Genomic DNA, 8,608 nt, shown 5'->3' on the forward strand with positions numbered 1-8,608 from the left:
TGCATATTGAACTTATATCCTGCAACCTTGCCAGCCTTATTTGCTCTAATAGCTATTTTGTAGATGCCTTAGGATTTTCCTCCTATGTACAAGATCATGTCATCTGTGAATAGAGGTAGTTTTATTTTTTTCTTTCCTATCTGGATGCCTTTTATTTCGTTTTCTTGCCTAACTGCCCTGGTTAGACCCTCCAGTACAATGTTGAATAGAAGTGGTAAGAGCAGACCTCCTTGTCTTGTTCCTGATCTCACGGGAAAGCTTTCAGTTTCAGTCTTTCACCACTAAGTATGATGTTAGCCGTAGATTTTTCATAAATGTCTTGTATCACGATGAAGGAGATCCCTGCTAATCCCAGTTTGTCAAGTGTTTTTTTTTTTATCACGAGAGGGTGTCAAATTTTATCAAATGCCTTCTCTCTGTCAATTGAGATGCTCAGGTGGGTTTTGTCTCTTATTCTAGTAACACGGTGTATTACATTAATTGATTTGTTATATACTGAACCAATCTAGCATTCTGGAATAAATCCCACTTGCTCTTGGTGCATTATCCTTTTTTTAGACTTAAAGTTGTTAGATTCAGCTTTCCAGTATTTTTGCATCTATATTCATAAGCAATATTGGTCTGTACTTGTATCATCTTTCTCTGGTTTTGGTATTAGGGTAATGCTGACTTCACAAAATGAATTGGCAAGTATTCTGTATGGCATTTGTTTGTACCTTCTTACATTTTTTTAGGCTGTTAACAGTTTTCTCTCCCTTAATCCCTCAGGGGACTTAGTTTCTTCAGCACTGAAGCTATAAATTTATTGTTAATATGCAATAAAAGGAAGAAAAAGTGAACAATTCAAAATCATGTTTTTCTTTCTTTAACACAGTAAAATATCACATAGTGATTAGAGAAGGACTTGGTGCACACTGGGAAATATTTCCTTTAGAGTTTATAATGCTTTTTATTATTTCTCTAAGCTAGGGTGTATTTTTTCAAAAATATGAGGATCACAGAATATAAAATTTCAAAGGTCAAAGGAATTTTGGGATTAATTCAGCTACCTAACATAATTAGGTGAGAAAACAGGCTCAAAGGAATAATGTACTTACCAACATGACACAACAAAACTCAGAGCTTGTCTGTTCTACCTCTGCTATGCTTTGCATCTCTCCCCTCCCCTCCACCTTTATCGGCAGTGAGGTACCCTACCATGTGTCTTCAATCTTTTCCCTGAAATTTAATAAATCTTCTGAAATGGTTCTCCCATGTCCAGCCTCATTTCCCCACCTCATCTTATATACAATAATCTTCCTAAAACAAAAGTTTAGGTTGCTTTCAATAGTTCCCCACTGCCTACAGAATCAGGCCTCAAGTCCAAACTCCTTGCTCTAGAAGTTAGGGTCCATAATCCAGTCCCAATCTCTTTCCCAATCTACTCTCTCTTTCTCTTGCTTAACTCCCTTTTCAAATGTTATACCATTGCTTCTCTAACTGAAGGAGGGAGAGGCATATAAATAGTTTGAAAAGCTTCTCTCCAATATATACTGGAAACAAAGTTAACTGCAGGTGCACGCTGAACTTCATATACTACCTTGCCTTTGCTCAATCTCTTTTCTCATGTGACATTCTTTTTCTTGTCATCTCTACATGATCAGATTATTTTCATCTTTCAAGACGTAACTCAAATCTCCTCTCCTTAATTAATCCTTCCTTTAATCACAAACCTTGCAAGAGGTCACCTCTCCTCCTTACAAATGTCAAGAGACTTTTAGACGTACCTTACGTATAGCACATACACATGAAATAAATAAGCATGATGTTAGCTTGTGTTTCAAAGCTTCCACCGGCTACAATTTTTAACCTGTCATGCAGTGTTTTAACAAAACTGTCCACAGTGACCACTGAAGCCATGTGTAAATTCAATACCAAAACATACTATAGTGAAATCCGTTCAACAAAAGGAAGAAAAGTTCAAATTTATCATTTAGGAGCCAGCACACTTCGTACTAACAGTTTAAATTGCCATCTATAAAACACCCAGTAAAATAAACACTAGCACACTGGCTCAAAGGAAAGTGACCACGAAGAAATCAAGAAAAGGGGCCTCCAAGAAATTAAACGATTTCTCCACCTCATTTTTAATACTCTTCACTAAAATGTGTCTCATGAGAGACAGGAACTGCATCAGTTGTGGGCAAATGCATGTGTTGTCTTCATATAACCACTTGGCAACTCGTCAAAGAAAGGAGATAGAAGAGAGAAGAGGAACAGCAAAGCCCCATGTGACAAATAGCCTGCTTTACTATTCTAATCAGTTCTCCTGCTCTAAGTTTACTGTTCTAACAAGTACTATTCCGGTAAGTTTTATTTACTTGTTAACTAAACAAGGACTGGCACAGACCAGGGGAAATAACTATTCTGAGAGGCTAAATGACTTGATCTAGGTAAGTGAAATGTCTAATAAAATATTATATGAGAATTAAAAGTCAAGACTAGATTTTCTGGGCTTTTGTTTCTCAGGAGTAAATTCCCCGGAAAAACTAAGAGGCCTTTGAGGTGTCAGACCTTGATTTCTAAGAGCTCCATCATCTTGCCAAGCATAATAAAGAATGAGAAGATTGTCTAGGGGTAGCTTCTGGGTAGAAATAACCTATAAGTTCACGTGGCACTTCGTCAGAGCACTCCTCACAGGCTTCAGCATGACATCAAATACTTCCTTTCAAAGAAGGCATCCCTTTGTTAGAACACAACAGCAGTTTATTTTTGCTGTTTGCATTGCTGTTTGCATTTCTCGTCACCCCTGGAACTGTTTTTAACAACAAACAAAACTTTATAAAAGTTTTAATCTTAAGATTTTTATTTAGAATTTCTGATTTTTCCCTTATATTTAAAAATTGGGACTACTTATGTTGGGGGGGGGGGGTGTAAAAAAAAAAAAGACCTAGTGCGTCTTTTATAAGATTCCTTTCTGCTCCCTTTCAAAACAGGGCCATACTTTCCGTTAAATGCCCATCATTTCCAAAATCCCCTGACTCCACTGAGCAAACGTTTATTAGTTACCTGCTATGTACTGAATATAGGGGAGCCAAAACTGAATGCAGCCAAAGCACGAGAAGGCTGTTTAGCACATAGGAAGCTTGCCCTGGCAGCATGTGAAGGATGCACAGGGGAGAAAGCACAATCATAAGCAGACCCAGGAGTCCCAACACAGACTGCTGGCAATAGCGCAGGTGAGGTGGTGAGTGCCGAGCCAGGACAAAGGCGGGTGGACAGAACGAGGGTGCAAGGGCTGCCCCTCTCCCGCTCCAGCCAGTATCCACACCCACTGTCACTCATGCCCTCTGTCCCAGCCCTCTCTAATCTCTGCTTCCAAGCCACTGCGCCACCTATGCCAACGGCTGTGGGCTCTGATACCTAACTTGTAAAGCTTTTCCTTTGCCTTTTGTCAGTCTACATGTATTACTAATAGAATTCAACTGAAAACTGAAATAGCTATTACTCCTCCAGAAAGTCTTACTGAATTAGTCCTGCCCAAATCTGGTCTCATATCTGTGACAAAAGGATTTGCTAAGTATAGAAAAAGAACTTTAGCACTTACTTAAATACAACCACACACTAGTAGAATCTGACTTAATAAAAGCTCATGGTTTTACTGCATTTTTTTCCCCTTTAAGGCATGAAAATGTAAAGAGTGCCGGAGGGAATGGGGATAGAGAGAAGATCTTTTCAACACTCATGTGAAATATACATACTTTTGAGAGTATCTATTTATATTCCCTCTGGAGTTGTTTTTTTCTAACAGAAATCTTACCCATTGCTTTGTGCATTTGGGCAGATTCCTAACAAATTGTTTCCTGTTGTTCAGAAAAGATGCTTCTCCTATGATAAACTAAATCCACTGACTAAAAATATTTTTTCTTTTGATTTAATATACTGAGAAAGAAATGGGATACTTCTGAATGTTAGCAAGATCAATTTCAGGAGCGCTTTGGGCAGTATATTAAATAGCCATCCATTTATAGAACACAGGGACAGGATTATAATAAAATAAAATAGAATAGAAAAAAACATTTCTTCAACATCAAACTTAAAAGCTTCTGCACAGCAAAGGAAATTATCAACAAAATGAAAAGGTAACTTACTGAATGGGAGAAAATATTTGTAAATCATATATCTGACAATGGGTTAATATCCAAAATATATAAAGAACTCATACAATTCAACAGCAAATAACCCAAACAATCCTATTAAAACTGGGCAGAGGATCTGAATAGACACTTTTCCAAAGAAGACTTACAGATGGCCAACAGGTATAACTGACCCTTGAACAACACGGGTTTGAACCGTGCAATCCACTTCCTCGTATATGTGAATTTTTGTAAATAAATACTGTAAATGTATTTTTCTTTCTTATGATTTTCTTAATAACATTTTCTTTTTCTCTAGCTTACTTTAGTGTAATGGTATATATTACATGTAACATAAAATATATGTTAATCAACTGTTTATATTATTGGTATGGCTTCAGATCAACAGTAGGACATTAGTAATTAAGTTTGGGGGGAGTCAAAAGTTAAACACAGATTTTCAACTGCACAGAGGGTTGGTGCCCCAATCCCCATGCTGTTCAAGGGTCAACTGTACATGAAAAAATGCTCAATCACCAATCATCTGGGAGATACAAATCAAAATCACAATGAGATAATCACTCCACACCTGTCAGAATGGCTATTATCAAAAACACAGAAACAAAAAGTTCTAGTGAGGACGTGGAGAAAAGGGAACCCTTGTGCACTGTTGGTGGGAATGTAAACTGGTGCAGCCGCTATGGAAAACAGTATGGAGGTTCCTCAAAAAATTAAAAATAGAACTACCTTATGACCCAGCAATTCCTTCTGGGTAGATATCTGAAGAAAAGAAAAACATTAACTCAAAAACATATATGCACCCCCATGTTCATTGCAGCATTATTTATAATAGCCAAGATGTGGAAACAACCTAAGTGTCCACTGATGAATGAGTGGATAAATAAAATGTGGGATATATACACAATAGAATATTATTCAGCCATAAAAATAGATATCTTGCCATATGCCACAACATAGATAGACTTTGAGGTCATTATGCTAAGTGAAGTAAGTCAGAAAACCATGTAATCTCACTTATATGTGGAATCTTAAAAACAAAAACCAGGCTCATAGGATAGATTGGTGATTGCCAGAGGCAGAGAGGGTGGGAGTGGGTAAAATGGGCAAAGGTGGTCAAAAGGTACAAACTTCCAGTTATAAAATATGTGTCATGGAGATGTAATGTACTGTAATGTATAGATGTAATGTAATATTAGCATGGTGACTGAAGTAAATAATACCATATTGCATATTTGAAAGTTCCTAAGAGAATAGGTTAAAAGTCCTCACCACAAGAAAAAAAATTTTGCAACTATGTATGGTGATGGATGTTAACTAGACTTATGGTGATCATTTCACAGTATAAACAACTATCAAATCATTATGTTGTACACCTGAAACTAACAATGTTGAAAATTACACCTCAATTTGAAAAAAAAATCTTCAAATCATGGGGAAATGAGCCAGCTCCATAAAATGGGCTTCAGAAAGACCACTGCCCATCTAAGAATAATCCTGTCTGAGGATCATCTTCCACACTGTCTAGCAAACTCCTTAAAAGAAAATGGTTGAAGAAAATATTGCTACTAATAACAAGAACTATTTGGCAAGTTGACTGCATACTGGGTAACGGGAAGCTGAAATGTAAAGCAAGTAAAAAAGTGTGTCATGGGGGATTCTGAGCAATGGGATATAGTTTCCTAAGAGAATATTTGACTGTCATGTCTATCCCCACAGCCTTCAGGAGAACCACAATTATGACGTCTATACACACATATTCCCTAGAAAGTGGGTCCAGCTGTTTTTAGGCAAAGGGTTTTTTGCCACTAGAATATAAACTCCAAAAGGCAACAACTTTGTCTGCTTTTCACCATTATATCCCCCCAGAGGTTAGAACAACAGTACCTAGCAAAATGGATATATTTGTTGAATCAGTGGATAAATGAAGAATCCCCTATAACCAACAAGATACCATTTGATAGAACCTCAAAACAAAAAGCCTCCCAAAGCACAAGCAAAATACTACATGTCAGTGTCACTCAAATTTTGTCCCCTACGCCCAAGAATAGGCTTGAATAGAATGTTGGAAACATTGGGGTCCTTCCTAATTTCAGAGCTAGCTAATGTTTCCATTTGCTCAGCCAATATTTGTTGGACACCAAGTATGTGTTGAGCATTGGAAAACAGAGCAACAAACAAGGTCAGCATGGCTCGTGCCATCAGGAGCATGCAATCAAAAACAAAATTCAGGCAGAGGTAATGTTAAATGGAGACAACCTTGGCCACAGTTCTAGAATTCAACATGATTCTACATGGGCTGTTACCATTACACATACATTATTCAATTATTTTAGTCTCTGCGTGCTATGCTACCATATGGTAGCCACAGCCACATATGGCTATGTAAATTCAATTAAAATTTTTAAAAATTTTTAAAAAATCAAAAATCCAGTGTTCAATACCATAGGTAGCTGGTGGCTACCATATTGCACCACATAGATATATACTATTTTTCCACAATCACAGAAAATTCCACTTGAAAGCACTGGCCTGGAACATTCCTGCTCGGTGTGGCCTTGGGACACTTGCACAGGTATCACCCAGGAGTTTGTTAAAAATTCCAACTCAGGTAGTACCCCAGACCTTCCTAATCATGACCCGTATTTCTAAAAAGAACCACAGATGATTTGTATACACATTAAAGTATGAGAAGCACTTCTCCAGAGAGCTACAACAATATCTAGAAGTCATCCTGACTACATTGAAATGGCTACTTTTTTATTCTCAAAAAGAATCTCCAGAGCTCCTCTCTCCTAATGGACAGGTCCAACTGTTTCGTCAAATAGACAACAACCTAAGGAAGCACACGGTCTCTCCTTCCTACCAAGAGAAAGCCTTGCTCACTCTGGTTTGGTGGGCCTACCTGTCATCCTGGGACCTTAGTACGTAGGAAGAGAATCACCTCTACTGTGGTATGACCTCTCAGAGTAAATTTCCTATTTTAAATACACTAAATTTATTTAGCTCATAGTAAATGTCTCTCACAGTGAATGGCCCATGACTCTACACTTATACAAGAAGACCTCAGAATCCTAAAATAACTGCAAATGTGAACTTGTGTGTTAGTAAATGCTGGTACATTAACATCTGCACGTAGCCTTTCAAAAATTACACTGGAGCTTACAGGAAAAGGGCGGAAGGAAAGGTAAGGTTTTTCAATTTTTCAAAATCAGGGTATTTTCCCAGATTTTTAATGTTCATGTCATTGGATACATGACGTGTAAAATAAACATGCATGGGTAAATTCACTCTAACGAGGCACTTGTGCGAGTGCACAAAGGGTCTACAATCTATTTTCTGGGAGTACAATTCCACCGATTTTCAATCCTTTATATGATGGCTAACCTAACCACTAAAAATCTGTTTTCTCTCCTTCCCATGGAGGTTGTTCATAGACGCAACAATGTTCGTGGTGCTCTCTGTTCCCCAATGACAATCAGTCCACAGACACATTGAAACTTACATAATCAGCTAGTATGATGAAAGACATATCAATTCTTAACTATTTGAACACTGGAAAATTTATGGAAAAAAGCTTACAGACACACTGCCCCTCCCTCCCTGACTTGTCAGGAAGGAATTCCATCCCTTAGGCAGAAGGCTAACCACTTTGTCCCCTTTAGTCTGAAATTTCATAAAATCAATTAAAAAATTGGACGGCAAAGGTCCAATTTACGAAGCAAACATAGAAAGGAAGTAAGCCTTGCAGAGCTAAAAAAATCTCAAATGCATTTCACCTATAAGTAACGATAATCCTTAACTGTGAATAATAATGATCAATGTTTTTAATGCGTAATTATCAAGAAACTCCTCCGGTAATACAGTGATGGAGGCATGCATGGTTCACGTTTGCAATGCAACACAAAAAGTTGTATTAAAAAACAACAACACAGGAGAATAATACAATCCATTTTTTTCCCAAGCAATAGAAAATACATTTAGTATGATAAAAGTAACAAAAAACGAGTATGAGTAATGAGAATTTACTAAGAGTAATCTAAGGTACGTAACATTTTGGCACACTTTTCCCATTTTGGAGAAGGCTACAGTATACAGTTGAGGATGCTAATCCTCGTCTGGTCACTAATAACTCTCCAAAAGCACAGATACTTAAGGTATTTATATGCTGCAAAAACCAGGAAAAGGCCTGCCAGCCCCTACACAAGCTATTAGCATGTGCACATGAACAGAGACTGTTCCATTAATTGGACACTCTTTCCCTGAGTGATTAATAGTTACAGCTGGTGCTTACCTTGAAATACATTTCACATACTAATGACTCAGAACCCAATTTTTCTCACTCAGTTCTAATTCCTGGGGGAAATGACAGTAGCTTACCATTCCAGTCAAGTTCAGAGGAAGCTCTGTAGGCTGAGGAGCAGCACCACGTACAGCATAGAGAAAGTAAAATGAGTGAGCTAGGAACAGCCCAC

At 37.7% G+C, this 8,608-nt stretch overlaps 1 protein-coding gene across 6 annotated transcripts in view; it reads right to left on the reverse strand.

Annotated features, from left to right (window-relative positions):
- The window catches only part of PSD3 (pleckstrin and Sec7 domain containing 3), a 427,571-nt gene that overhangs the window by 271,526 nt on the left and 147,437 nt on the right, over positions 1–8,608 (reverse strand). The window contains exon 2 of one of the 6 annotated variants that reach the window (XM_074329577.1): positions 8,514–8,546. The exons of the other annotated variants lie outside the window; for them this stretch is intronic. The gene's annotated coding sequence lies outside the window, so the exon portion shown is untranslated. The remainder of the gene's footprint in view (positions 1–8,513; positions 8,547–8,608) is intronic. 6 annotated transcript variants of the gene reach the window in all.

The sequence above is a fragment of the Rhinolophus sinicus genome, linkage group LG04 (genome assembly GCF_036562045.2).
Source record: "Rhinolophus sinicus isolate RSC01 linkage group LG04, ASM3656204v1, whole genome shotgun sequence".
Classification (NCBI taxonomy): domain Eukaryota; kingdom Metazoa; phylum Chordata; class Mammalia; order Chiroptera; family Rhinolophidae; genus Rhinolophus; species Rhinolophus sinicus.